Source organism: Amblyomma maculatum, chromosome 4 (assembly GCF_055883805.1).
Source record: "Amblyomma maculatum isolate TAMU_Amacu chromosome 4, ASM5588380v1, whole genome shotgun sequence".
NCBI lineage: Eukaryota > Metazoa > Arthropoda > Arachnida > Ixodida > Ixodidae > Amblyomma > Amblyomma maculatum.
The window spans coordinates 165,214,951-165,240,189 of NC_139347.1; the positions used below are offsets into that span (position 1 = coordinate 165,214,951).

General features: G+C 44.4%; 1 pseudogene; it reads right to left on the bottom strand.

Moving 5' to 3' along the window:
• Nucleotides 1-17,587: 17,587 nt before the first annotated feature.
• Nucleotides 17,588-21,802, bottom strand: LOC146193411 (uncharacterized; annotated as a pseudogene).
• Between the last annotated feature and the right edge of the window lie 3,437 nt (nt 21,803-25,239).

The window sequence follows — 25,239 nt, forward strand, 5'->3', positions numbered from 1 at the left end:
GTGCTCACGCATGAGCTGGCTTGCGCACTAACGCAATAGAGAAGGAAGATAAAACACAAGAATCTTCTCTACGTTGTGAAAAATTCCCGGTGGTAAAGTATTTGTGGCGCTGTGCAGTTCCTTTCCATCTCCATGGATTGCATAGGCATGATACTGCAACAGGTAAAAAGACCCCGCTTCTATCCGTGTTGCGAAAAACTACTATTGGTCGAGAAACTGTTGACGTCATCAGGTTCTGTCACACTGCCGAGCGCTTATTGACCGTCAGGGTACGGAGGTGAAGGGATCACGTCAGGTGGACTCGCAGTTGCTAATGCGCTGGCCAAGAGCGGTGACGGTAATTTGTGCCCAAATCTCTCATAAATGCTATAATTATAAATGAAGGAAAGAAGCCAACAGTCGGCGAGGCCAAAGAAAGCATTGGGGATTGTAGTTTGTCGTTTGTTTTTAATTTTACTTCGGTAATCACATAAATTAGTAATGTAATCTGTTTAGGGGAAAGATAAATAAACACAAAGTAGAAGAAAAAACAACGTGCCGATGATGGGAACCGAACCCACGACCTCCGCATAACGCGTCCGGTGCTCTTCCAATTGCGCTACACCGGCCGCTGTACCCCCTGCTACTTTCTTGGGTATTAATGTTGTCTGTATAAGAACCTTGAGAGTGTTCACCAGCGCCACCCTCCACCATAACGGTGGACGTGGAACGTCGTGTGTTACCGCCAACGTCACGTAGAACGTGATCAAGAGCGAGGGCGAAAGCTGTGCTAGAACCCTCTTATCCTACCTATGCCTCTAGACTGCCAGAACCGAGGCCCCCGTAAGCTACAAGCAGATAGATGAAGGGGAAATGAGGGTGCTCGTTATAATACATGAAGAAAAGAAGCCAACAGTCGGCAAGGCCAAGGAAAGCATTGGGGATTGTAGTATGTCGTTTTTTTTTTTCATTTTACTTCGGTAATCACATAAATTAGCAATGTAATCTGTTTAAGAGAAGATAAATAAGCACAAAGTAGAAGAAAAAACAACGTGCCGATGGTGGGAGCCGAACCCACGACCTCCAAATAACGCGTCCGGTGCTTGTCCAACTCACGTTATACGTGACGCTGGCGGTAACACACGACGTTCCACGTCCACCGCTATGGTTGAGGGTGGCACTGGTGAACACGCTCGAGGTTCGTATACAGACAACATTATTGCCCAAGAAAGTAGCAGGAGGGACAGCGTCCGATGTAGCTCAGTTGGAAGAGCATTTAAGCATTTGTGACAATGACAGCATTGAAATGCAGAACGGTGAAGAAATGAACGCAGCACGGCGCGACGCGGGCCTGACAAGAATGTATAGGAGAAGCAGCGAGCTCGAGTGCTCCCTTAGCGTGTGCACATCCACCTGCTAAAGATGGAAACGCCATGAGCTGAAGCTGCACCATGGTGACATTTTTGATTCCAAATGCTTCAAACTGCTGTATGATCGCCGGCGTCGGATGGTCTTCAACGTGCGCCAGTGTGTGGATCGTGGCGCCATCTTTGAGCATGGCGTAGAAGGCTTTTTATTTTGCGTGCAGCGCCTTTTTCACGTGGGAGTTCCGGAGAACTCTTCTCGTTAAAACTCGTTCGGTGCTCGTATGATCCAGTTTCGGTGCCCGGATGTTTGATCTCGGTTTAGGTGCGACGTCACCTCGAGATCGCCGATGAGTTGAGCTAGAAGCATTTCATGCTTAAATGCAAAGTTACAACGAGCCCGCTAAGCTGAAGTGACAGAAATCTGCAAAGACAGCATTTCTTGTAATGCTTTCGCGCTGCTCTCATAAGATGACTTAAGCTTCCCCATAAGCCCTTAGAGCAATATCACTTATATAGGCAGCTTGCAGTGAAGTTTGTTGTGCCGGTTATCACGCCGTAACACATATCCCAGCGAGAAATCAAATACTTTTAAGGCGCTTTCGTAGGGCGTTTTTACGCCACCTGCATGAGCTTACAGAGATCCGATTGCACGCTCTGTTGAAGCTTTACAGGGACTGTCAGTTAACTGGGCTACATAGATAGTGCCTATGTAAAGACGTTATCTGTCACATGCGCATCTATAACAGTGATGAATATGCTAGGTCGTTTATCGCGAACTAAGCGGCTAACAGCGCCATTTTTAGGCATGCTGCGGAGCAAATGCAGCGCCGCCTGGCCACTGCAGGCTCCCTATAGGCATCACTCTCCTATTTCGCTGATATCGTTCCAGAGGTGCTATCACGGATGCTAAGAGTTCTGCTTTTGCCCGAGTTGTATCCGAGATTTCCGCGACGGCAGTCAGTGAACTTAGATAGCGTGAAAAGCGTGAAAGCAGCACATCATAAAATGTCAGGATGAAGTCACACGAGCGCACCCTGTTCGGGCCACTTCCTCGTTTCAAACATATCAGGCTGAGTAAATGCCATACTGAAACGCCGCTTATTGTTATCGACACAGCATTGAAAATCACAGTATCTTGACCTGGCCGCTATCTGCTTGCACACTCGCAGGAAGCCCCAATTATCACGCCGATTTCGGGTTCGTGAAGGGTGGGCCACCTCTTTCGGCCATTATCTGCCTAGCCACACTCGAACGCAGCGCACAAGCAGTGTATCCTAGTGTCAACCCTTTTCATCACTTGAATACGGTACAGGGTAACATATAATGTCATGAATATTCTGTCTAAGTAATTTAGTGTTTTCAGTTCTGAGCGACAGCAAGCTTTGATGAAAAGCGGAGCGTGAGGCAAATGCCAAAAAGCTGACACTTTCTGGTGCAAATGACGCCAGTGATCCCAAGCTTGCAGACGCCCAACTGCCGAACGCACGAGGAATGTTGCTCGAGGGGATGCCGCCAGAGGCTCTGCTGTGCTATCCATGTGTGCTGCCTTCGCTTGAGAAAAGTTGGGGCCTCTGTTACATCTTGTACATGTTAACTTTGTTTGCCTTCTTTTTTCTTCTTAGTGCGATAAAGAAGCTATACGTATCACAGTCGCCTTCGCGATGCAGATATATGCTAGAACGAGGAGCAATAAACAATATATGAATTTTTACAGGATGCAAGCTCGATAGAAAAAAAAAACGGAACTAAACCACGCGCGCTGAAACGGCGCACATCAGGAGGAGTTCAGTCACTACAATTATTTGCGAATGCCTTCACATGCACCCATATTTGTCAAAAGATTTTTACGATAATGCTGACTTTCTCAGCATTATAAAATCAAATGCAATGAAATTAGTGGCGGCATCAAAAAAGCAAAAACCTTCAATTCCCTGGGTAGTAGAACGCCAGTGACATCCAGCGGTTTTTTTTCTGCAGCAGATGGGCGTTAATCTGGCAGTGACTGTAATGTTTCGCCGCGCTCAGATTTATCGTCTTTGATAGGATGACCACGCACACCGACAGCTCTGACCTACTTCTGTTGGAGCACTGAGCGTGTTTAGCACCGCGCCTCATCTTCGTCGTCCGAGGGCCTTACTCCTTGCAAGCCTCTGCACTCACGAGCTGACTACCTTGCACTATACGCTACCCATTTGTAATGCAGGTTATAAAGCTGCAACGTTATCGCAGTCCGCGATAACAAACCAGCGTCAGTAGACGCTTCCTGTGCCCTCGATAATAGGGCTCAAATTCGCTTCCGACGAAGTCCCTAGCACTTGTTATGTTTCCACGGCCAAGATTATTGGTTTCTGGGAGCGTGGTTTTGCTGCGATGGCAAGTATTTTGGGCTTAGTTCGATAGTAGCATGTGCGATCAAAACATCTGCACTACACGACCGGGACAACGAGTGAATTTTTGAAGCTCCCAACTTCAACTCGGGACTGTTATTGAGGGCGCCAGCGTGGGGCATCGCTTCAATCTACGTTCAAGGACAAAGGGACCGATAGCGTTTGAGAGTCAGTTCTGCTTGTCGAAGATACAGTCGCACTGGCTGGCTCTTCGACGAGGACTAGTTTAGTATGGGTATGTAGGTAACAGCTCACGTCTGCAAAGACTACGTGGCAGCGTTAGTCGAAGTGGAAGTTCTTTAAGTTGTCGAATAGTATAGGAGAGGTAGAACGTCGTAACACATTGGCGCATGCAGGTGCAATGAAGGTCATCAGCCCGCTGTGATCCGTAGCGTAAGTGACGTTCCGATGCACTTATTGACGAGGTTGTAGAGAAACACTGGCTGGCTAAACGATAAACAAGTAAAAGAATGCCTCAAAAATTTGATCACGTCAGTCGTGCTTTGTCGACTGTCCACGAAGCCCATGAAACAACGTTCAAGTGGTGATAACTCTAGAGTCAGTGTAGATAAATCAATGACACACGATGGCGTGCGAAGGGTTCAATTCCAAGTTTCGATATCATTACTGCGTTCATCTTAAGGCATCGTCAGAGCACGGGGAGATCCTCGGGGCACCCTGCTATAGCGTGTCATTTTTTGCACGTGGTAGTTGCAAGCACTTAGAACATGCATTCTTCTATTTCGCCCAGATTTGTGCATTGTATGGGCACCTGACAGCTGACAACTGACAGGTAGTAGTTGAGCTCTTCCGTAAATTAAAATAGATCACTTTGCAACTACGGGTGAGTTTAAAACTAGCGGTAGCGTCTACAGATCAACCTGATTAGTCACTGTATTTAACACTACACCATCCCCGCAGCTATACATAACGCGTATGTAGTGTATGTAGCTATAATTTGGCATATGATGTGTCTTTTACGTCTCGTCGTATTCATCCTGAACACGCCATAATCGCACTGCCCTCTTAAGTTGCGTTAGGCCGCCCAAAATATTTATATGTCTCTGTTCCTAAGGTCACCGGTCACTGTCATCGCGGCTTTTGCTGAAGCCAGTCTGCCTTTCAAAACGAGACTCAAACCAAAGCCGAAGTGAAAATCGAAGTGTTAGGAGACCTAATTCGCGTCTTTTTTAATCACTCCAAATCATGAGTAATTTGGTTTAAAGACACGTAGTGATAGTTTGGTCTCGTTCGTGTGGTTAGCGACGCAAAGCGACTCAGGCTATGAGAGACGCCGTAGTGGAAGGCTTCGGAATTTTCACTACCTGGGGTTCTTTAACGTGGACTGACATGGCAAAACATACGGGTGCATTGCTTCTCGCCTTCATCGAAAAAGCGGCCGCTACGGCCTGGATTCGGTACAGCATCCTTGGGCACGGTAGTCGATGGCCTAAACAATGCACCACCGCGGCGGGGCATGTGAATGGTCGCAACAGAGTCGCAGTATATTCTTCTTAAACCTAAGGAATACTAGTGTATCTGTATATTATTACGGCGGCTTCTAAAAAGAATAGTAGATCTGCAACCAGTGGGTCGTCGGTAGTCAGTGTCATTGGTATTCACCTTTACTTAAACATTATAAAAAGAGGGCGCTCTATCAACATCCCTGGTTATTGCCTTTAAAGCAACTTTATTTTCGCGTTGTCGCGTATAGCCGCGCATGTCTATAATGAGATATTAATTAATATCTTGTACAACTACTTGTAATGATGACCATGAAGAAGGGTTACTGTGAATGGATTGCGGAGCCTATGATTTCGACACTTTACATTCAGTGGAACAAGCCGACTTAAATTCTTTTAATGTCTGCAAGCCAAGCATTTTCTCCTTGTTGAATGGGTACGGTGATTCCAAAGCACCATAGGCTATTATTATTTCGTTCTTCAGAGCAAGTTGCTTTTAAAAACTGTGGGTAATCCTGTTTGTAGGCCCACGTACGCGAGTGCTGTCAGCTGTCGTGCAAGCTGACGGCTGACGCGGCCCACATTACCATGAGGGTGGCCATGACACTGTCGCTGTTGGCCACCATCGGGAGCCGCATGCACTTGGCGGCTCACCCTCTCCCGGACATGCTGCCAGCGGGGCCACATTTGGAACCGCCCCAGCAGCAACACACTCTCGATAGGCGCAGAGGGTGACGAAACGACGTAAGTTTCAATGTGAAAAAAAAAAAAACTCTTTGCTAGATGTTTTGACAAACCTACATTTACCAACCTCATGGCCCTGCAGAATGGTGCCTGCAGTGCGTATAATACTCATACAAGAAGTGCTTATGGATATATAACATGATATGGTATGCAGTAAATGCCATAATTTAACCCCAACACATGGTATTCAACTCTTCTACCCTTAAACACAGGTTGTGATAGTATCTGCATGTATTACTCTAGAAGTTTTGTTTTTAGACTAATGCGCCTTATGCAGTGCTCTTGGTTCCATTAAAATTTTGTCCGCGTCAAAATGTTCTGTGAAATATTAGTGGGAATATTGACAAAAGCGCTTATTCCATGTTGCGATATAGGAACTAGCCTCGTATTTATGCCCCCTAACCCAAAACCCATTTTCAGCCTCTACTTAAGATGTGAGGGAAACACTACTTATCTGGCTGGTCACCCTGACATTAACAAATAGAGGAACAGTTGCTAATCGGGGCAGGGCACCCCTGCGCACAAGCGGAGACCACGCTAACCGCTGCAATTATTAATTTCCTGTATTAAAAGATACACCTGAATAATTTGCTTGCTCATGATGGCAAACATTTTAGCGGGGGGGGGGGGGGGGGGGGGGCTACCCTATGCATAACTTAGAAATAGCCGCTTCACTGCGAGAATAGCTTGCGTGCAGTTTTGTCAAAACGCGTGGTCTCTCCACTTTTGCGCAATGGCGCGCATCTTGCTCGTCCTGTAACACTGACCAAGTTCTAGAGCAACTATTCTCCCTTTCGCCACAACGTTACCATAAGAATAACATCATCATCAAGAGTACCGTAGACTTGTCATAATTAATTGATCTTCATAAACCTAATGACCACGTGGGCATCTTGAATGCTGCTCTCAGTCTTTGTACCATCCTGCGTAGCAACGTCTTCTTCCTGGAATTATATACACAGTTTCATTCGTATTAAGTGAAAAACACAACAGGTCAGTAATCGGACCAATATAGCAAAAAGAAACCTCACAATCAGTTTTACTAAAACGTTCATGGTGTAATAAAGCTCTATTCATAGATCAGCGGCATTACATTTAGACACACTTACAAAGGTCTAGAACCTAACTACAGTGCCTTAAAATACAGACAAGGCGAGTTTATTATGATCGTGCTATACGTGGCCGAATTACATCTTGCATTTACTTAATATTTTTATAAGTCGCAATGTGATGACGGAATGAAGGGACTTGAATTTCATCATCATCAACAGCCTGACTATACCCACTGCAGGGCAAAGGCCTCTCCCATATTTCTCCACTTAACCCGGTTCTGTGCTAGCTGCATCCACTTGACCCTATAATACATGAATTTATAATATATTGATTTATAATATAATATAATATTATTATTATAATAATATTATTATGATAAATGTATTTATAATAATATCTTTATTCGCCAATTAACAATAGTACGAGTATCTCTGACTCTGGGTCACTAATGACCTCAACTGGACCAAGCACTTTGTACATGTAGTAGCTACAGCTAATTGCAAGTTGTTATTTCGCAGGAGAGGTTCGAACCTTTTTACTCCTTACTGTCCGCTTACTCACACATAAAACTGTAATTCTGCCCATACTAGGCTATGCATGCATTATTTGGGATCCTTTCACTAAAACTAATCAACGAGATAGACACGGTGCAAAGAAAAGCTGCTCGCTTAATTAATAGTTTTGTGCGTACTTCAGTGACAGAGCTCTGAACAAAAGCAAACCTGCCACCATTAAAGAAAAGAAACCAGGTAAATTCCTGTTTGAGCTTATTAACAGCCATTATAACACAGATCTCACGGAAGTCCTTTTTTATTTTTTGCTTATGCAACTAGGCTAATAGGCATGAGAGAGCACTGAACAAGGGTAAAGAGGGGAAGGTCAGTTCGCAGGTCGAACCAACGATTTTCGACAAGTGAACTTGCCTTCGTCTGGGCAGAGCGATCATCATAGATGATTGCCCCGCTAATTGCGCGGAGTATTGACTGCGTTGCCATCATTATAGCCGGCTCAGACATAGGTGTGACCGAAGCTGTGACATGATTTCATCAGCTCGCGGATACATTTGTGGGCCAATCGCACTAAGCAATTCACCTAATTAAAGTATTCCATGGAGCTGAAACACGGCAGAAATGTATAAATAGACGATAGTTACTGAAACTGAGAGCAAAAGATGCATTACCTCAATTAATTTGCGGTGTAATGAAAAGTGAATAGTGCAAGTACGTTGTATGTTAAAAATAATCGATTAGAAAAGGAATATAATTAATGAGGTCGCAGCTGGGATCCAAACCTAAGACTTCTGCATATTGGTTTACGTGAGCCATTTGGTAAAGCAACCGACCTGCGCCATAGTCTTGTCTCAGGAGCTTTTTTTCATTTTGGCCAGTAGGGCGGAAGCCTCGCAGCGAAGTTAAACTCGCAGAATCAAGTGTGTGACAAGTGTGACAACATCCACAGAGTCTGCAGCAGCAAGGAGAAGTGTCCCTTAATGCTGATGCGCTGCTTCACTTTTCAGAGGAAGGACAGTCTAAGAATGCTTAATTACGAGTAAGAAAGAAGGTAAGCGCATTAGCAAGGTGCTAAAAAATACGCAAACGATGCGCTGACAAGCAACGATCTATAATTGTCTTGAGCAAAGCATGCGTATTTGCTACCAGCAACGAATGACATGCAAAAAAGGGAAATGCCAATGAAAAAGCACAAACATATTGGCTCTTCATCATTATCATTATCAGCCAGACTATATTCACTCCAGGGCGAAGGCCTCTCGCATATTTCTCCAACTAAACCGATGCCATGCTAACTGCATCCACTGCACCCCCGCAAACTTCTTAACCTCATCCGCCCACCTGACTTTCTGCCGCCCATCACTGCTAAGCTTTCCTTCCCCTGGTATCCAATTAGTTACTCTTTTCGACCATCTATTATCCTCTCTTTGCACTATATATTCTGCCCATGCCCATTTCTTCTTGATTTCGTCTAGAACATCAGTAACTCAAGTTATTTCTCGACACACTCTGCACACTTCCTATCTCTTACGTTAATTCTAGAATTTTGCCTCCCATAGCTACCGTAGAGGAAATACCAACGTGATTAATAAATATATGTAAATGACAGCGTTTGCATCTTCGAAGTGAAATTGATCTTTGCTGGCAGAGCGCCTTCAGGCTGTGGTTTGATTTTGCGGCTTGTGTTGCAGTGGTTGCCGTTATCAAATGGGGAGGGGACTTGACACCAGAAATTGCCGCACCCCGCATTCACCCATAACTAATTTACCCGTAATCATCCGTACAATACTTCTGGCAGCCCCGCACCCCGGCCCATGGGGGGCAGGGGGATTTTGTTTCCGATGTGAGGGCCCTACCCGGACACGCAGGTCGCCGCGATGCCGCTGCAAAGGTGGACTACATCAAGCGCGAAAACGGCCTGGCTCACCATCGCGGCCGTTTGCCAACGACGCATTGAACATTCGTGAGCGCACAACAAGCCTCACTTAGGACTTGCAATCTCTGCGAGGAAGTCATAGCGAAACAGAGGGCGTTCCACTCGTACTTGAAATAATCCCTATGAACGACACCAAAGCTACTAGAGCCTCTGCTCGCTTAGGAGGCGACGTTCAGGGGAAACCAGACCACTTGCCGTATTTTTGCAATTACGTGATGGACGACCGGAACCCTGCCACAACATGCGGCTGCACAACGCGCCAGTCATAATTAGTACATTCACTCTACGAGCAAGAGGACAAACTGGTCGGCGGCTCGATCTGGCAACAAATTCAGGTATCCCACAATCTGGTTTGGCACACCCGGAAGTGGAAGATCTCAGCTACACGACTAGGAAGAAGACAGCGTGAAACACATCAGTCCTCTCTGCCCCCAAAGAACGGACAGGGTGGCTGCAAGCTGGCCTGTGTAAAACCTTAATGGGGAGAATGCCCGTGGCAAGGCCAAACATGAAGGACGCTCTGCTTGCTTGCAAAAATCCGCCTTGTTAGCGTTCGGTGGGCCTTACATTTGCAAGCACGTGCTGGCGGAGATGAAGCGGAATCTTATACGTGAAGATTTTTTACCAATTTCTTAAGAGAGACCGAAATTACATCGATGTACGCCTCCGCATTGTGAAAATGCTCGAGGAAACTGGATGTCTTTGCGTAAGAGGACTCTATAGGCAGCCGGACAGTCGTAATGAGAATACGTGCTCTTGGCGAAGAGGTGAAGTCCAGTTTTCAGAAAGTACGAAGTCAGGTCAGAGTGAAAGTGAGAGTATGTCGAAGCTCAGCGCCACTTGTGTCCACCCGACGTAAAAGGCGGTAGCTACGATGGCCATGTCGAGGTCGTCCATGCCACCCCTATCTCTAGGAAGTTTCATCACTGGTATTTTGATCTTGTGTAGAACCCCGCTTCACAGGAAACGACAAAGAATCTGCTACAATCGGAGCTTCGCGTTCGACATTTAAAGGACCGTGAATAAGCTGTACACTGGATGGTGCACAACCAAATTACAACCAACTTCGACCTGTCGGCCTTCGCCTCATGGGCTCTGCAGTAGACCTCCACGACTTCCAGAACGGAAAATACCGATGTCTCATCCGGGATAGCGGTGATGCAACTATTATCGGCAAATCTAGCGCGTGCATGAATCGTCTGCGCCTCACGATCGCAGTGAATATGCTATAATAGTTGGTGCGAAGCCGATGAACTCTTCGCAGCCTTATATGACGCCTTCTGCTGGATTGATTTCATTCGTTCATTCATTCATTTGCTGCAGCTTCTTCTCTTGTCGCTATCCAAAAAGTTCTGAAATTTTATTCCTTGCTATATTTCAGCGTGGAAGATTTCGTAGCGTGAAAACTAGCCCAAAAATTGCATCGTATTAGGCGATACATGCGGTGGTATGAACCGCTAACCAAGCTCGTCATGTTAGTCAAAGGGATTAAGACTTGCGATGCCTGTAATACCCTAAGGCGTACGCTCGTCCTGAATCCTTCCAGGGGTGATTTCGGGTGGCACTAACTCCTCTCCTTCAACATATAAAAGTGTTTGGAGCTCTGACACAGGCAAAAATATGCAATTTACAGAGTAGTTTTTTTAATTAATCATGCATGGGGATGACATGGTCGCTACGTGTTCCGGAGTAACTTTAATCCTGGCCTGAATCTTTTTGAGACTTTAAACCCCATAAACCAAATGAGGTGTTAACGCCATCTTGATATACGAGTATGACGTCAGCTTTATGAGAAAGATCCCGCAATTGTGGGTAGGGAGCATCATCTGCGTGGGGTTCACTTTCAAATAAAGTTAATAACAACATAGTTTAGAAAAGTCTATGATATGGCTGACAGCATTTAATATGCCTTTCTATACGGCCGTGTGCTTCATGGAGGCAACCAGATAGGTTGAAAAACATTCTAACCATTAAGAGAAGGTTGGACACTAGTTCATTATTGATATAAACAGCGCGAACACGAAAACAAGGGACAAGAAACACGAAAGCCACAGTACATGCGCTGACTCACAACTAAGCCTAAGCCGTTTACTGCAAGGCCCAGAAAAACAAACATGAAGAAAACGAAACAGTCTCGTGAAAAACCCCTGGGTTCACCTGCTGCATAAGAATTACTTTAAAAAATCACTTAAAAAAGACACTTCTTTCCTTGAAAGAGCAAGAGACGTCTTGCTGATACACTTATTGTCCGTTGAAATAAAATACGCTTCCACTATCTCTCTCGTTATCTTCTCTTTGTGGCGATATAAAATCTTAACACTGTCAAACTTAGGAGAGCATTTCTTCTTCTCCTTCTTCCTAAGTTTGACAGTGTTAAGATTTTATATCGCCACAAAGAGAAGATAACGAGAGAGATAGTGGAAGCGTATTTTATTTCAACGGACAATAAGTGTATCAGCAAGACGTCTCTTGCTCTTTCAAGGAAAGAAGTGTCTTTTTTAAGTGATTTTTTAAAGTAATTCTTATGCAGCAGGTGAACCCAGGGGTTTTTCACGAGACTGTTTCGTTTTCTTCATGTTTGTTTTTCTGGGCCTTGCAGTAAACGGCTTAGGCTTAGTTGTGAGTCAGCGCATGTACTGTGGCTTTCGTGTTTCTTGTCCCTTGTTTTCGTGTTCGCGCTGTTTATATCAATAATGAATAAGTACCAACTCGCCCAACAAAGTATCTTGGTTGGACACTAGGCTATTATTCATTACGGTTGAAGTGTTCTCCATGACGTCATGCCGACTTGCCAAAGCATGTGATTGTGGAGGGAAAGAGACCGCGCTCATATATAATTACTTTCCACTTCCTCGCAATAAGCATACAAAAAACTATAGTTATGTGGCCGCTTGCTTGAATAGCGGGAGTTCCCAAAACCGCAGCGAGTTGATTCCTGAAGGCCATTGCTCGCGCGCGCCTCCTTTGTAAACCATTTAACTATGTGAGGAGAGAGCGTGAAACACGCTTGAATTCCAAGTTTGCGTTTGCTTTCCAGCGAATACGAAGAGCCCTAAACGCCTCAAGGAATAGCATCCGCAATGCGAGCACAAACTTGTCCAGGCCGTTCCCGTTTCATGTCTCAACGTGTGCAAACTGGATAATATGGTATTATGTTAGTGATGATGATTTATTTTAACGGCTCAGTAGTGCAAACTATTATATTTTTACACATGTGGGTCGTCCAATCACTGAGAAGATTGGGAGGCGCAGGTTCCTTATTCAATGAGCAAAGCGAAGTAGCATGCAATGAACAATTTACGATTTGAGAAAACCAGATGGTAATTTGCCGATAGTGGGTGTTGAGCCCACCGCCTCCCAAGTATTGACCGGGTACGACAGTGTGTTGTGGCGCCAGGAAGATGGATGGATGTTGAGAGCGTCCCCTTTGTGGTGACAGTCAACACTATGATCAACCTTTCTTTTTTATGCTTTTTAACTACGATAACTATTCAGCATTAAAGACTTAACTCTAAAATACAAGTTATCTTTAAATACCTTTACTTAATTGTGACTTAGCTTCCTTGCCCCCCCCTCCCTCTCCTTGCTATTTATCTATCAATCTTCCAAACGTCTGTTGCTAACCTCTAGCGCCGATTCATTCATGCTCCCTTTGTTACCTCTAAACCCCAGGGCCTCGGCTAGAGTGACTATGTCGACATTGGCATCTGGATAGATACAGAAACACTCCAGTATAAGATGTTCACTTGTTTTTGGGCATCTACCGCACATAGCACAAGTTTCATCTTCTTGAATAAACTTCGGGTTTCAAGACAACCTGAGCTAACTTCAAAGAGGAGTTACTGCCTCTTGATTTGTCATAGGAGGTTTCCTTCTTAATACGATTTTCCCATCTTATTTATGTCCAGGGTCGGCTTCTTTTCCATTGATTATTCCAGTTTTTAGCCTCTGTGTTCTTTACATGTCGTTTAATGTTCTTTATTTCTCTGTCCTGCTTCCTAAACACTAATTTGCTAGTTTTCTGGTCCTTTTCTGCCCCTTTGAGTCAATTCCCTTTCGGTATAGGTATTTAGATACTTTACCCGCCCACCTATTGTTCATTTTCGTGAGGCGTTCTTCGCATTTTGCTTTAAGGGGGGATGCTAGGCTAAAGGGTCAACTTACGAACGGCTGTACCAATTTTAATAAAATTTTCTGGAGTGGCTTACCTTCCTCTTATTAGAATATATTTTAAATTTCATTGCCCTAGCACAAATAGGTAATAACTTGTAGCTGCTATACTGAACAAAGAAGTGTGTCAGCTTAGGACAACTATCATTTCAAAAACAATGAAGATATACTAGTTTTTTGTGATTGAATACCTTCTAGATAGTTCATCGTGCAGGATAAGGAGAATTGCGGGCTTTTTACGGCATTTTTGTAAAAATTTCAGCATTTGGAAAGCAAACTTCATTTTTATTTGTTGTCATTATATGTCAGATATCTCAATTTTTTTTTAACTTGGAGAGTAATTAGTGATCTAAAAAGTATTTTATCTTGTTCCCGACAAAAATATAGTCCAGAAACCACCTTGAAAGCCGCTTATAGCGAAAAGTTTGGAAATGATAGTTTTCCTAATGTTGTGTTTTCGCAAAAAGTGCGAACTTAGAAAAATGAGTTCAAACATTTCGGAACATGTTGTTTAATTTTCGGAGCAAAAATAATTAATCAAAGTGCCCTGCTGCATACATAGGGCCCTCCTCTTCAACTCGACGCTGCTCTGTGGCGATTGCTTCGAGTCGCCTCCTCTTTTTTTCAGCTTTACAGCTGTCCAGCGCCCTTGTCTGCGCTCGGGAAATGCTCTCCGTTGTTGCCTGCTGGGCGTACCTCTTTGTCTGGGTTCCATATTCTATTTCGAGCTTGTAGAGCACTCTCCTGATGCCGCGTGCACCTTCATTAAATTTCAACACAGCCAAGGCCGCTGCAGTTTCCACTGTCTTCAAAGAAGCAAATTCGGTCTTCGGGCACCTCTTTCCTACTAGCGCATTGAATGACTCGTTTGCATCCTGCGTTTGCATTCTTGCACATCGTGCAAGAAGCTCCGGCTTACTAAGCCTGTTGTAGAGAGGCACAAGCTCTTTGGCGATGTCTCTGCTGAAAGCTGGACGGTGGGGTCTTGGCACTGATGGCTTCCCGGCTTCCACTAACGCTTTGTGCCGATTGTAGTGACACCAGGAGTCATCCCCATGAGGGCAAGCGTCATGTCGCGGGACTTCGTCAGTTGAGTAGGAGTGGAAGAGTGTCGCTAGTACTCCTCGCTGCATTATTTTCACATCTGCAGCATTGTCTTTTAGGGCAGAGGCATAGTAAGCAGTTAGTTTTTTTACAGTACTTTGCGTCAGCTTCCCCTTGCCTCCTAGACCTTTCTTCGTCTAGTTTTTTTACAGTACTTTGCGTCAGCTTCCCCTTGCCCCCTAGACCTTTCTTCGTCTTTTTTATTTTTTCAATTCCAGCATAAACACGTTTAGCGACGGGGTGTATACAATCCTCTTTTACGATATCTTTGTCATACAGCTCTAGACTAGAGACATGCAGGAACGATTTGCTGTCCCCATCGCAGAGCACTGTTGTGTACTGCAAGTTGTGAATCTCCTTAGAGCGACTGAACATGATGCCTACGGCTTGAACTTCCATCCCGTTAGACGATCCAGTGAAATTCCTCTGGCAGACCTCACTGTGTGCTTTTCTCCAATCGGAATGTTCATCCTCACCTGCACTGGGACCATAGTTGCAGCCATGGCAATAGTTGGACTGCACAGAAAAATCCAGCACCAACCCCGTTTATAGCTCAATTACAACACCGAGCCCGAAATGCGAGGTGTGGCCGCGTTTGTGCCAAGTGCCGTCGTAACTCACGCACACATCCAAAAGTTCGTTGCTGCTAGCAACGGAGTTGTTCGCTCTCACAGCGATCCCGGCTTCACGCATCACGTCACAGGAAGCTTTCATCGCAGCTCGGTGCACTTTATCCGCAACTGCCTGGTACGTCTTGTGGTGCATGGGCACAGGCGCATCCATGCCCGCAAAAACGTTTGCCATGGATTTGTAGTTGATACCGCAGTTACGGCTAGCAACTACAAGGCGAAGCGAGACCTCAGGCTGCCGGCTAGAGTTCTCAAGAGGGCTGTGTGCGGCCTTTTTCACGTCACCACACCGGCTACACGTCACAACAAACTGTAGATTAGCACCCACACCGGTTTCTTCCAAGCCTATAGACTGTCCGTGACAATGCGGGCACAGAAGCGATGTTACCAAAGCCTTGATGGCTGTAACTTGCACGAAACGATACCCGCTCAGCTCCAGAGTTTCCTTGATCGCGTTGTCTTAATCATGGCCCTGGCAAAGCAGCGCAATCTTCCGTTCAAAAGTTGTCAGTTGGCACTCAGTACCTTCAGCAGAACCAGTTGTCGTTTCCGCAGATGACGAACTATCATCGGAGATCAAAGTGCTCACATCGGGCGCCGGCAGCATGAATGGACCCGGCAAACACAAAGGGGGACACTCACTTGTCCGCGGTCGACCAGCGCTGCTTCGGCCTCTCACTGTTGTGGAGCGTTTTCGCTTCCCAAAGCTTCTCCGCGTCGAAGACTTTGTTGCAAGCATCTTCATATCCCACCATCAACCACTCACTGATCGCAACAAACTTGCAGAAGCGCAAGAAAGATAACAAGCAGCATCGAACTTACTAAAGCAGTCTGGTTAGCCAGGCTACTTTTGGCGCAAAAACAGCGTTTGAAGGTCACTTGTCTTGTTTCGGCCAATCCAAGCTTCAGTTCCGGTTCTCCAGCCAATCCGCAATTGCCTGGCCCAAAAAAAGGCTGTCCGTTTTTTTTTTTTTCTTTTTTAGTTGTGCGCTGTACTCTCGATAGCAGGTCATGTTTGGCTAGAAAGTGCGAAAAACAAACTTTCTAATGTGGCGTTCCACTCCGCGTTCGGTTTCTTGCCCGCTTTGCGGCCGCGCATTGAAAGCAGCGTTCATAGGCGCTTTCGGTAGCGAACGCGCTCCACCACCTCGTGAAAAAAATTCATTTTATTATTTTCTACCGCGCTGATGACTACCAAAATTGGTGAGAAGCTTCTTTGATAAATGCAGGATCCAAAATAGCAAAAAAATAAAAAATACGTTTTTTTCTTTTAAAATCGCGATTTTAGCCCCGCATCCCCCCCCCCCCCCCCCCCCCTCTGGTGCCTCGAAGGACGCCCATCCCATGTCTCCCTGTACTGCTTCGTTTTTAGTTTTGCAGTGAGCTCCAAGTTCTAACATTCCCACAGATCTTTGATTTATTTCTAACCTCAATAGGACTGCGGCCCTTAAGCACGAAACCGCCCTCGGTTTTTACCTTCGGGTTTTGTTCTTGAGGGCAGAAGTATCATTATTCCTCTCCAAATACACTTAAAGGGCCACTGACCAGGGAATGACCTTTTAGGCAAAGGAGCCCAGTGCTTCGATCAGCTACCGGAGATAGTCTATGCAAAATGCTAAAGCGATACGCGCGCCGCAAATCAGCAAAAATACAAATCAAAGCTCTCTCATGCATCCTTCCCTTCGGGAAACCAGCTTCCCCATTCTCTACGAGCAGCACGGCTGACGTCGGAGTAGCAAACGACATCCATTGGCCGTCTCGTTGACTGACGGGTGAAGCATGGGCGTACACCACTAATTGTGTCCATCGCTCGCTGCGCGCTTTTCCCTGGCCACGGCCGGACTGAATGCAGCGACGCGCGCTCCCTCGCCCGTTTTTATTTTTTCGCGCACGCAGAATACCACGCCCCACCTCCCGTCAAACGCGGAGAACGAAGGGGAATTTGGCTTGCGGAGGTTAGACAAGCGGGTAACATGACAGAATCGAGTGATTGCGGTGGCTGTAACTGCGCTAATAATTACTCTTCTCAAAAACATTTTGCTGCCTTGCATTCTGAGGGCGAAGTCTCACAGTGACCTCTTGTTGTGTTTCCATATATACCTGTCCTTTGTTCATCCATAACCCGAGATTTATTTATTTATTTATTTATTTATTTATTTATTTATTTATTTATTTATTTATTTATTTATTTATTTATTTATTTATTTATTTATTTATTTATTTATTTATTTATTTATTTATTTATTTATTTATTTATTTATTCCTCAAAGGTCTCTGATGAGACATTACATGAGGGAGTGGGCGTTACAGGGCATATAAGTATAACAAAAATCTTAATGAGATGTTTTCGATGATGCGCTTGAAAATTTTGGGGTCGATGATCAATATGAGATGTTTTCAATGAGCCGTTTGAATATTTTGGGGTCGATGACTGTAGCGACTTCGGTGGGCAGGCCATTTCAGTCCTGTGCGGTGCGCAAGAAAAACGACTGCTGAAAAGTAGTAGTGTGAGCTTGAGGGGGATACACTGCATTAATGTGGCTGGAGCGGGAGATACGGTGGGCTCTCTTTATGTACGTGTTATCAGATGGCAAAGAATAGAAAAAATTATGAAAAAGGTTAAGACGCGCGATTCTACGCCGTGAGGCTAGGGAGGGTAAGTTTAATTGTGCTTTTAGTGCCGAAATACTCGAATAGTAGGAATAATTTGACAAAATGTATCTTGTTGCTCTGTTCTGAACTGATTCGAGGGCATTAGTAAGGTTATTTTGGTATGGGTCAAAAATAGCATTAGCATACTCCAGTTTAGGACGCACAAACGTTTGGAAAGCAAGTTGTTTAATAGGGGGAGAAGCGATAGAAAGGTTACGTCGTATATAACCTAGAGCGCGGTTAGCAGAATTTATTATCTGGTTAGTATGCTGTATCCATGTTAAGTCACATGAAATATGTACACCGAGGTATTTCACTGATTCAGTTTTTGCAATCTGGATGTTATTGATGCAGTAATCGGGAGCAATGTAGTTACGACGGCGGTGAATGGGCAAGTGGGCAGTTTTAGAGACATTTAAAGACATGAGCCAAGTGTTACACCAGTCCTGTATGCGAGAAAGATCCCTTTGTAACGAGAGAGAGTCAGCGGAACTTGTTATTGCTCGGTAAACGACGCAGTCATCAGCGAAGAGGAGAATATGAGAAGAAATATTGTTAGGCAGGTCATTATTGTATATCAAAAAAAGAAGAGGCCCAAGCACCGTACCTTGCGGTACGCCTGAAAGCACTGGGGTTAAGGAGGAAGAATGTGAGTTAGCATACACGAACTGCTGACGGTTAGCCAAAAATCCTCGAATCCAGCTCAGAACGCACGGATGAATGTTAAGACGTGATAACTGCAACAAAAGACGACAATGGGGAACCTTATCAAACGCTTTTTCAAAATCTAAAAATACCGCGTCAATCAGGATGTTGCTGTCCAGGTTTAAATGTAGGTCGTGCAGGAAAAGAGCAAGCTGAGTGTCACAAGAATGATTTTTGCGGAAACCATGCTGATTAGGATTAAAGAAATTTACGGACGTTAAAAAATTGGCAATCTGAGATTATAAAATATGTTCCATTATTTTACAAGAAACGCTTGTTATTGAAATTGGGCGGTAGTTACTCGGTGATGAACGGCTTCCTTTCTTGAAGACTGTGATGACCTTGCCCACCTGCCAGTCACGTGGGATTGAACCGGTTTCGAGTGAATCCTGAAAGATGAGTGACAAAAACAGGCTACATGGATGTTTAGTATTTTTTAAAACTTTGGCGTTAATACCGTCTATACCAGTAGATGACGAGTTCTTCAAGGATTCAATGACTTTAACAATGCCCATGGGATGAAATGTGACGTTTTGCATCAGTGGGTGCGTAAGGTATGGTGTATCTGGAAAAGTGTCATGCGGTTCGTTAGTGAAGACTGAACTAAATGTTTTATTCAAAATATCAGCGACCTCGTTCTCAGGTATAGGAAGCTCGGAGCTGTTAAGAAGTGAAATATGAGTAATTTGATTAGGGTTAATGGTCTTCCAAAAGCGTTTAGGGTTATTTTGCAACATAGAGGGTAAAGTGGTAGAAAAAAACTGACGTTTAGCTTGAGCAGTTGACTTGTCGTATTCTTTTAGGACTACGTAATATTTCTGCCATGCGTTTTGGGTGTTAGATCGTTTAGCTGAACGGAAAAGGCGTTTTTTCTTGTTGTTTAGACACTTGAGGGATGCTGTAAACCATGGTGAAGTTACTTTTTCTGCTATTGTAATTGTGGGAATGTAAAGATGCATAACCCGATGCATCTCTGCTTTGAAAAGTAGCCAGTTTGTCTCGACAGAATTCAGAGGAAAGTTAGCGGCGAAGGTGACGAAATAGTCAGATAATGCTCTGTTCATGCTGGCATAGTCCCCTCTATCATATAAAGTAAGTGTCTTTTTGTTTCTTTTGTATGTTGCAATGAAAGGAAGTGTGTACAGCTAAATGATCACTCAGACCACGCAGCAGGGTGATAGCAGTAAAGTTATCCGGGTGAGTTGTTAATACAAGATCTAGAATGTTGGACAAGCTATCGGTAACGCGTGTGGGTTCAGTTACAAGTTGCGTTAGGCCAAATGTTATACACATGTTCAAGATCTCGCTGGCAGCGTTGCTTTTAGATAATGAGGAGGCAGGGTTAGACCAATTTATGGAAGGAAAATTAAAGTCACCAAAGAGAAGGACAGGACTATTTGGATACGTTTGTGTTAATGTTGTTAAGGTTTCATGAAGTAAAGGCGTGAAACAACTGTCAGCGTTAGGTTGCCGATAGCAAATACCTATGAGTGTGTGCGGGTGCGAAGAAATGCAGCGAAGCCAGATCATTTCCAGTTGGGATGAGATGTTGATAAGTGAACAATTCAGACTCTTGTTAGTAGCGATAAGTACACCCCCGCCCCGGGAATTATCAGCCTATCTTTTCGGAATATGTCAAAATCTGAAAGGAAAGGAAGAATCTCGGCATCATGAATAGATATGTTAAACCAGGTTTCAGTTAGTAGCAAGACATCGCATGAAGATGAGTCTAACATACTGCACAAGGAATCGCGCTTTGGAATGACACTTCGAATGTTAGCTAGCAAAAATGATAGAAGGTGACGTCTATGTGAATTCGGTTTTTGACGTTGAGTTTGTGATGGCTACGAGCATTCCTCAACGACTTGATTTGAAGTTTGGTCAAAGCGGTAGGTCTTTCCATTAGCAACAAGTTTGTCAAGCCGCAGTTTGTACCGGAGATTTCTGGCCCTTCCAAACCCGATAAGGCGTTTCTGAGCTAGGCGCGTGCTTGGGGCGACATCTTGTGAAACAGCATAACCTGTATCCTTAAATTTCCTGGCTGAAGATAGTACTTGCTCTTTGTCCTTAAAGTGAGCAAACTTCACAATAATAGGTCTGCATTTCTCAGCTTGGAAAGCCCCAATACGATGCGCACGCTCAATGTCACGCGGTTCAAGGTGAAAGCCTAAGTACTGATCACAGCGAGCAATGATGATACTTTCTGATTCGAGCCGTGTTTCGTTTTCTTTATCCTCAATGCCATAGAAAACAAGGTTGTTTCGTCTGGATCGGTTTTCTGCATCAATGATCTGGGCAGACAGTACTTTTATCTGAGCAGTGTGTTCACTGGTTGTCTCATGCAGGCTTTTTATTTCGGTCTGCATGTCATCGATACAAGCACAGGCGGTCTCAATTTTTTCCAGCCTTGTTTTAATTTCGCCAAATGTTTTATCATGATCAGCCAGTTTCAGCTCTATACACTTTAGCTGCTCTTGTATTACGGTCTGCCCGGATTGCAGCTCTTTCAGAACACTAAGTATCTGTTCAGTGCCAGGGCCGGGATTGGATTCAACATCCCCAGATAGCATGAGAAGTTTTAACAACATATGAGCACAGTCACATCCAATATAGCAAAAACGGCGTGGGCTCGGCAGCACTAAGAGGGCACGGTGGCTAGTTGGCTTAGCATAAATGCAATAAGAATTCATTACCTGCACCAGGAAGAAGTGCGCAACGTAAGCACGGGTCATCGCTGGCGTGCTGCCGAGCCCACTAAAGGGCGCGCTGCTCAGGCCTGGCTTTTCAACCCGATTCCACGCATGCGCAGAAAGTCCAGAGGCGGTTCCGGGACTCGATCCGTTGTGGTTAAGGCACGGTGCTTGCAGATATGGTCGAAAAACAGGTGCGGGGTGCGTTGTCCGCGATGCGCTGTCGAACGGGTGTATCGGCGATGAGGAAGGATCCACCGAAAGATGCCAGGAAATCGAAGGGACGGCACCTGGGTTTAGCCAAGCGACAGGTGCTGGGTACGGGACATGATAGCTGGAAGGCTCCAGTAGCTGCAGGCTCCAGAGTCCAAGAAACTGCACCAGGAAGAAGTGCGGAACGTAAGCACGGGTCATCGCTGGCGTGCTGCCGAGCCCAGATATTTATATTTTGCCAGTCTTGGTATCTCACTCCCTTGAATTGTATACTTTTATCACTGAAATAGTTCAATACCACCAGACCCGACTTACGTGCGCTGAAGGTGAAGCCGACTGCGTCTCCCTCGTATTCACATATGATTAACCATTGCTTGTGAATCTTCCTGGCTATTAGTCTATAAAACAATGTCGTCCGCGTACATTACTCCTGGAAGCGTTTGTTGTTCGTCCGTTCAACCTAGCTTATACGAGAGATTGAAGTAAAGGTTGCTTTCTTGCAGACTTTTTTTTTTCATATTCTTCATCTATACATGAGCAACAGCAGTGATTTTAGCTGACATCCTTGCTTTAGTCCTTTGCATACCTCGACTAGATGAACTTCTTAACCCCTCCCATGCAATCTCAACTTTATTATCTCTGTATAATTCCTTTAGTAATTCAATTACTTCTTTACCGATGCCTTCAGGTTTGAGTATGTTCCAGAGAGGTTCCTGTTTATGCTGTCGTATGCACCGCTTATATACAAAAAAGGCTAAATATCAGAGGTCTGTTTTCCGCCCTGGCTGTTTCTAAGTATTCGGGGTATTACGAAAATGCCATCATATAGGCACCTACCACTCCTGAACCTGTTCTTCAGTTCACCGAGTACATTATTACTTTCTATCGATGCCTGCATTTTTAGCTTCACTACCTGCGTTGCCAGCCTGTGCTTAACCAATGTTATCGTAATCGGTCTAAAGGATTTAATGTTGTTCTTATCTGCTTTTTGTTCATATAATAAAATCATCCTACTCAGTCGCCAGTCCGGAATTCCTTTATTTGTTATGGCTGATTATTATTTGTTTAAAAACGTACCCTTGCTTCTTGGATCAAGCCCACTATTTACCTTGATTGAAATTTCGCCCACCCGTATAGCTTGACACACAGCAATATTTGTCTCCACCTTCTTCCAGTGAACTTTTGTCAATTGTAAGCTCTTTTCCTTTATCCTATCCGATACTGTTCCTTCATCAGGAAAGATTACCCATTATCACGCCTAAATAATTTGGCAATAACTGATGTAATATATTCTATGGCATCATCTCCTTCTAGACGTCTTCCTTCGGCGTCCTGAATCTGTTCCTGCTCCCTATGATTTCTCTTAACCATTTTTTAGCCGCCTCCTTTGTTGAGTCGTACACTGACACTGTTCATACTGTCCTCTTTACTAGCCAGCACTGATTTCTGAAAAGAATAAAGCTGAGGAGTTTATCAAACTGATGATGCTTATGAGTTCAGTGAGAAGGGTTATATAAAATCCCCTCTTCGCTCCAAATTTCCGAGTGTGAAGACAGTCTTGTGAATCCTGGAGGGCTTTGGAAAAGCAAGGGGGATATTAGACTTAGGCTACCCCAATACGATTTCTAGAAAATAAGAAGAATAAGAAGATTATTAATAAGACATTAGAAAATGCTATGCCATGCCGCTTTGTGGTGATAGATGCCTTTGGAGGCAATGAGCGTATCGACTAATATTAAGATACTTTCTCTTGTCGCAGGTTGGTTTTCGGCGTGACCTAGTCAGCTGATACTTGCAGACGTGCAACTTAGCAAGAAAATGATCTTGACCAAATGCAGTCCGCGCAAAGCTAACAACGGTGTCAGCGACGAGACCTTCAAGCCGAAAGCTCTTCTTTACAAATAAACTATTTCTAATGTCCGAGGATTATTCCAACGGCAATGATGAGTTCCGATTTTGTATTTGCCGATAACATTCAGCGCAGGTTTTAAAACTGTGAACAAGTTTTTATGCTTGCACATGTTAACCGTTTCCTCAGAATACAGCAAAAAATGCCTTTTCCAATGAATGCACAAATGAAAAATGAGAGTGCTATAATGACAAGGTATGCATGAAGTAAGTCTGTCTGAATCTAAAAACATCTATAATTTATGGTAGCAGAGAATGACCAAACTACTCTTAGATAGCTTTTACATGAAGATCAGCATGGCGGATAGCCATTCGGCGTTTCCACATGATATGGAAATTTAATAGCGTTGACATATCATACAGTACTCCATTATCATTCTTTACACAGAGAAACCGAATTCAATTGCGGCATGAATGAAAAATGCTCAGTTTTCTGTTAAACATTCCAAAACAAACCACCTCCCATTAATGTATAAACAGGTGTATTGGAGTTACGAGCTGTCTATATAAAATATAGTTCGCACACAATGGTGCAAAAAATTTCCGTTTCCGCCATCCATGTCTTCACAGGCAGAAGTCCAACATTTAATTAAAGCCGAATGTTTTCACACAAGGTTGTAGAGGCTTTTGTTTCACATGTTTCAATGCATTTTGTTTCGGCTGAGAAGAGTAGAGAAAGAGAGGGAAGAGCAGTAGGAAGAGAAGAGGCAAGTCTATTTCAGGGAGATCTCTGTTAAGTCCATTTCTGGCGACAATGGTTTAATATACTATTTAGGGTCAGTTGTATGAAAACCATGTTGTTTGGAAAATTTCACAAAAATAACCGCATATTTCACCAATAAAGTGAAAAGTATACCAATGAACATTGATAAAGTTCGTGCCAAGCGTACTTGACAAAGACTGCGCAGGAAAGGAAAGGATCCTTTACATCTCGTAAGATGTAGAAATAGTTAACTTGACAAAAATAAGTTCTACGAAGACAATCCACCAAAGCCTGCGCAGCGTGAAAGGATTTTCGGGTTGTTTTCTCATACTCTGCAGTCCGAATAAGCACAGCAAAGACCGTACGTAGTTTTTGTGTATTTCTCCTGGAACAGTGCGAAACCTGCAGCACGCGTATAGAATAAGTTGCTGACAAAAAAAAAACAAAATTGTCTGCGGTTTCGCTTGAAGGCAGTGACACTTATTTTGCTCCCATTTTTAGTTTTGTTGCAAACTCACTCCGGTTGCAGAGCCATTATGAGTCACTGTCCTTGTAATTCCGAAGCGGTGGCCTTGTGGTAGAGTATACCTGCTTGTATTCGGGAGGTACCAGGTTCGATCCCTGGTGCCGCCGGGTACCCACCGGTTTTCAATGAGTACAAGATTTCCCCGGCCTGGTGCTCGGCTCTTTGGGGGTGAAATGCTTGGGAAATGGATCATAGGTCCCAAATAGGTGCGCCATTGGGACAGTGATGCGTTCTGCCATCGGACAACAATAAGTCCGCTTCGCGCGGCAGAAGCCCATTATGTGGCCTCCCTTTTTTTTTCTCGCAAAGTCAGACAGCCGGAAATCCGGACTTGCCCAGGACTGCAGTGATTCTCTGAGAAGTGAACTTCATCAGTGACAATGAACCTTTACGTCTTTCGACACGCTGGTTTAGAGCGTTTCGCACTTCAAACGTTTAAACTTTTCTGGATTTTCGCGTGTGCAGGACACAACTCGTTTTAAGTTTTGAACCCCGTGAAAT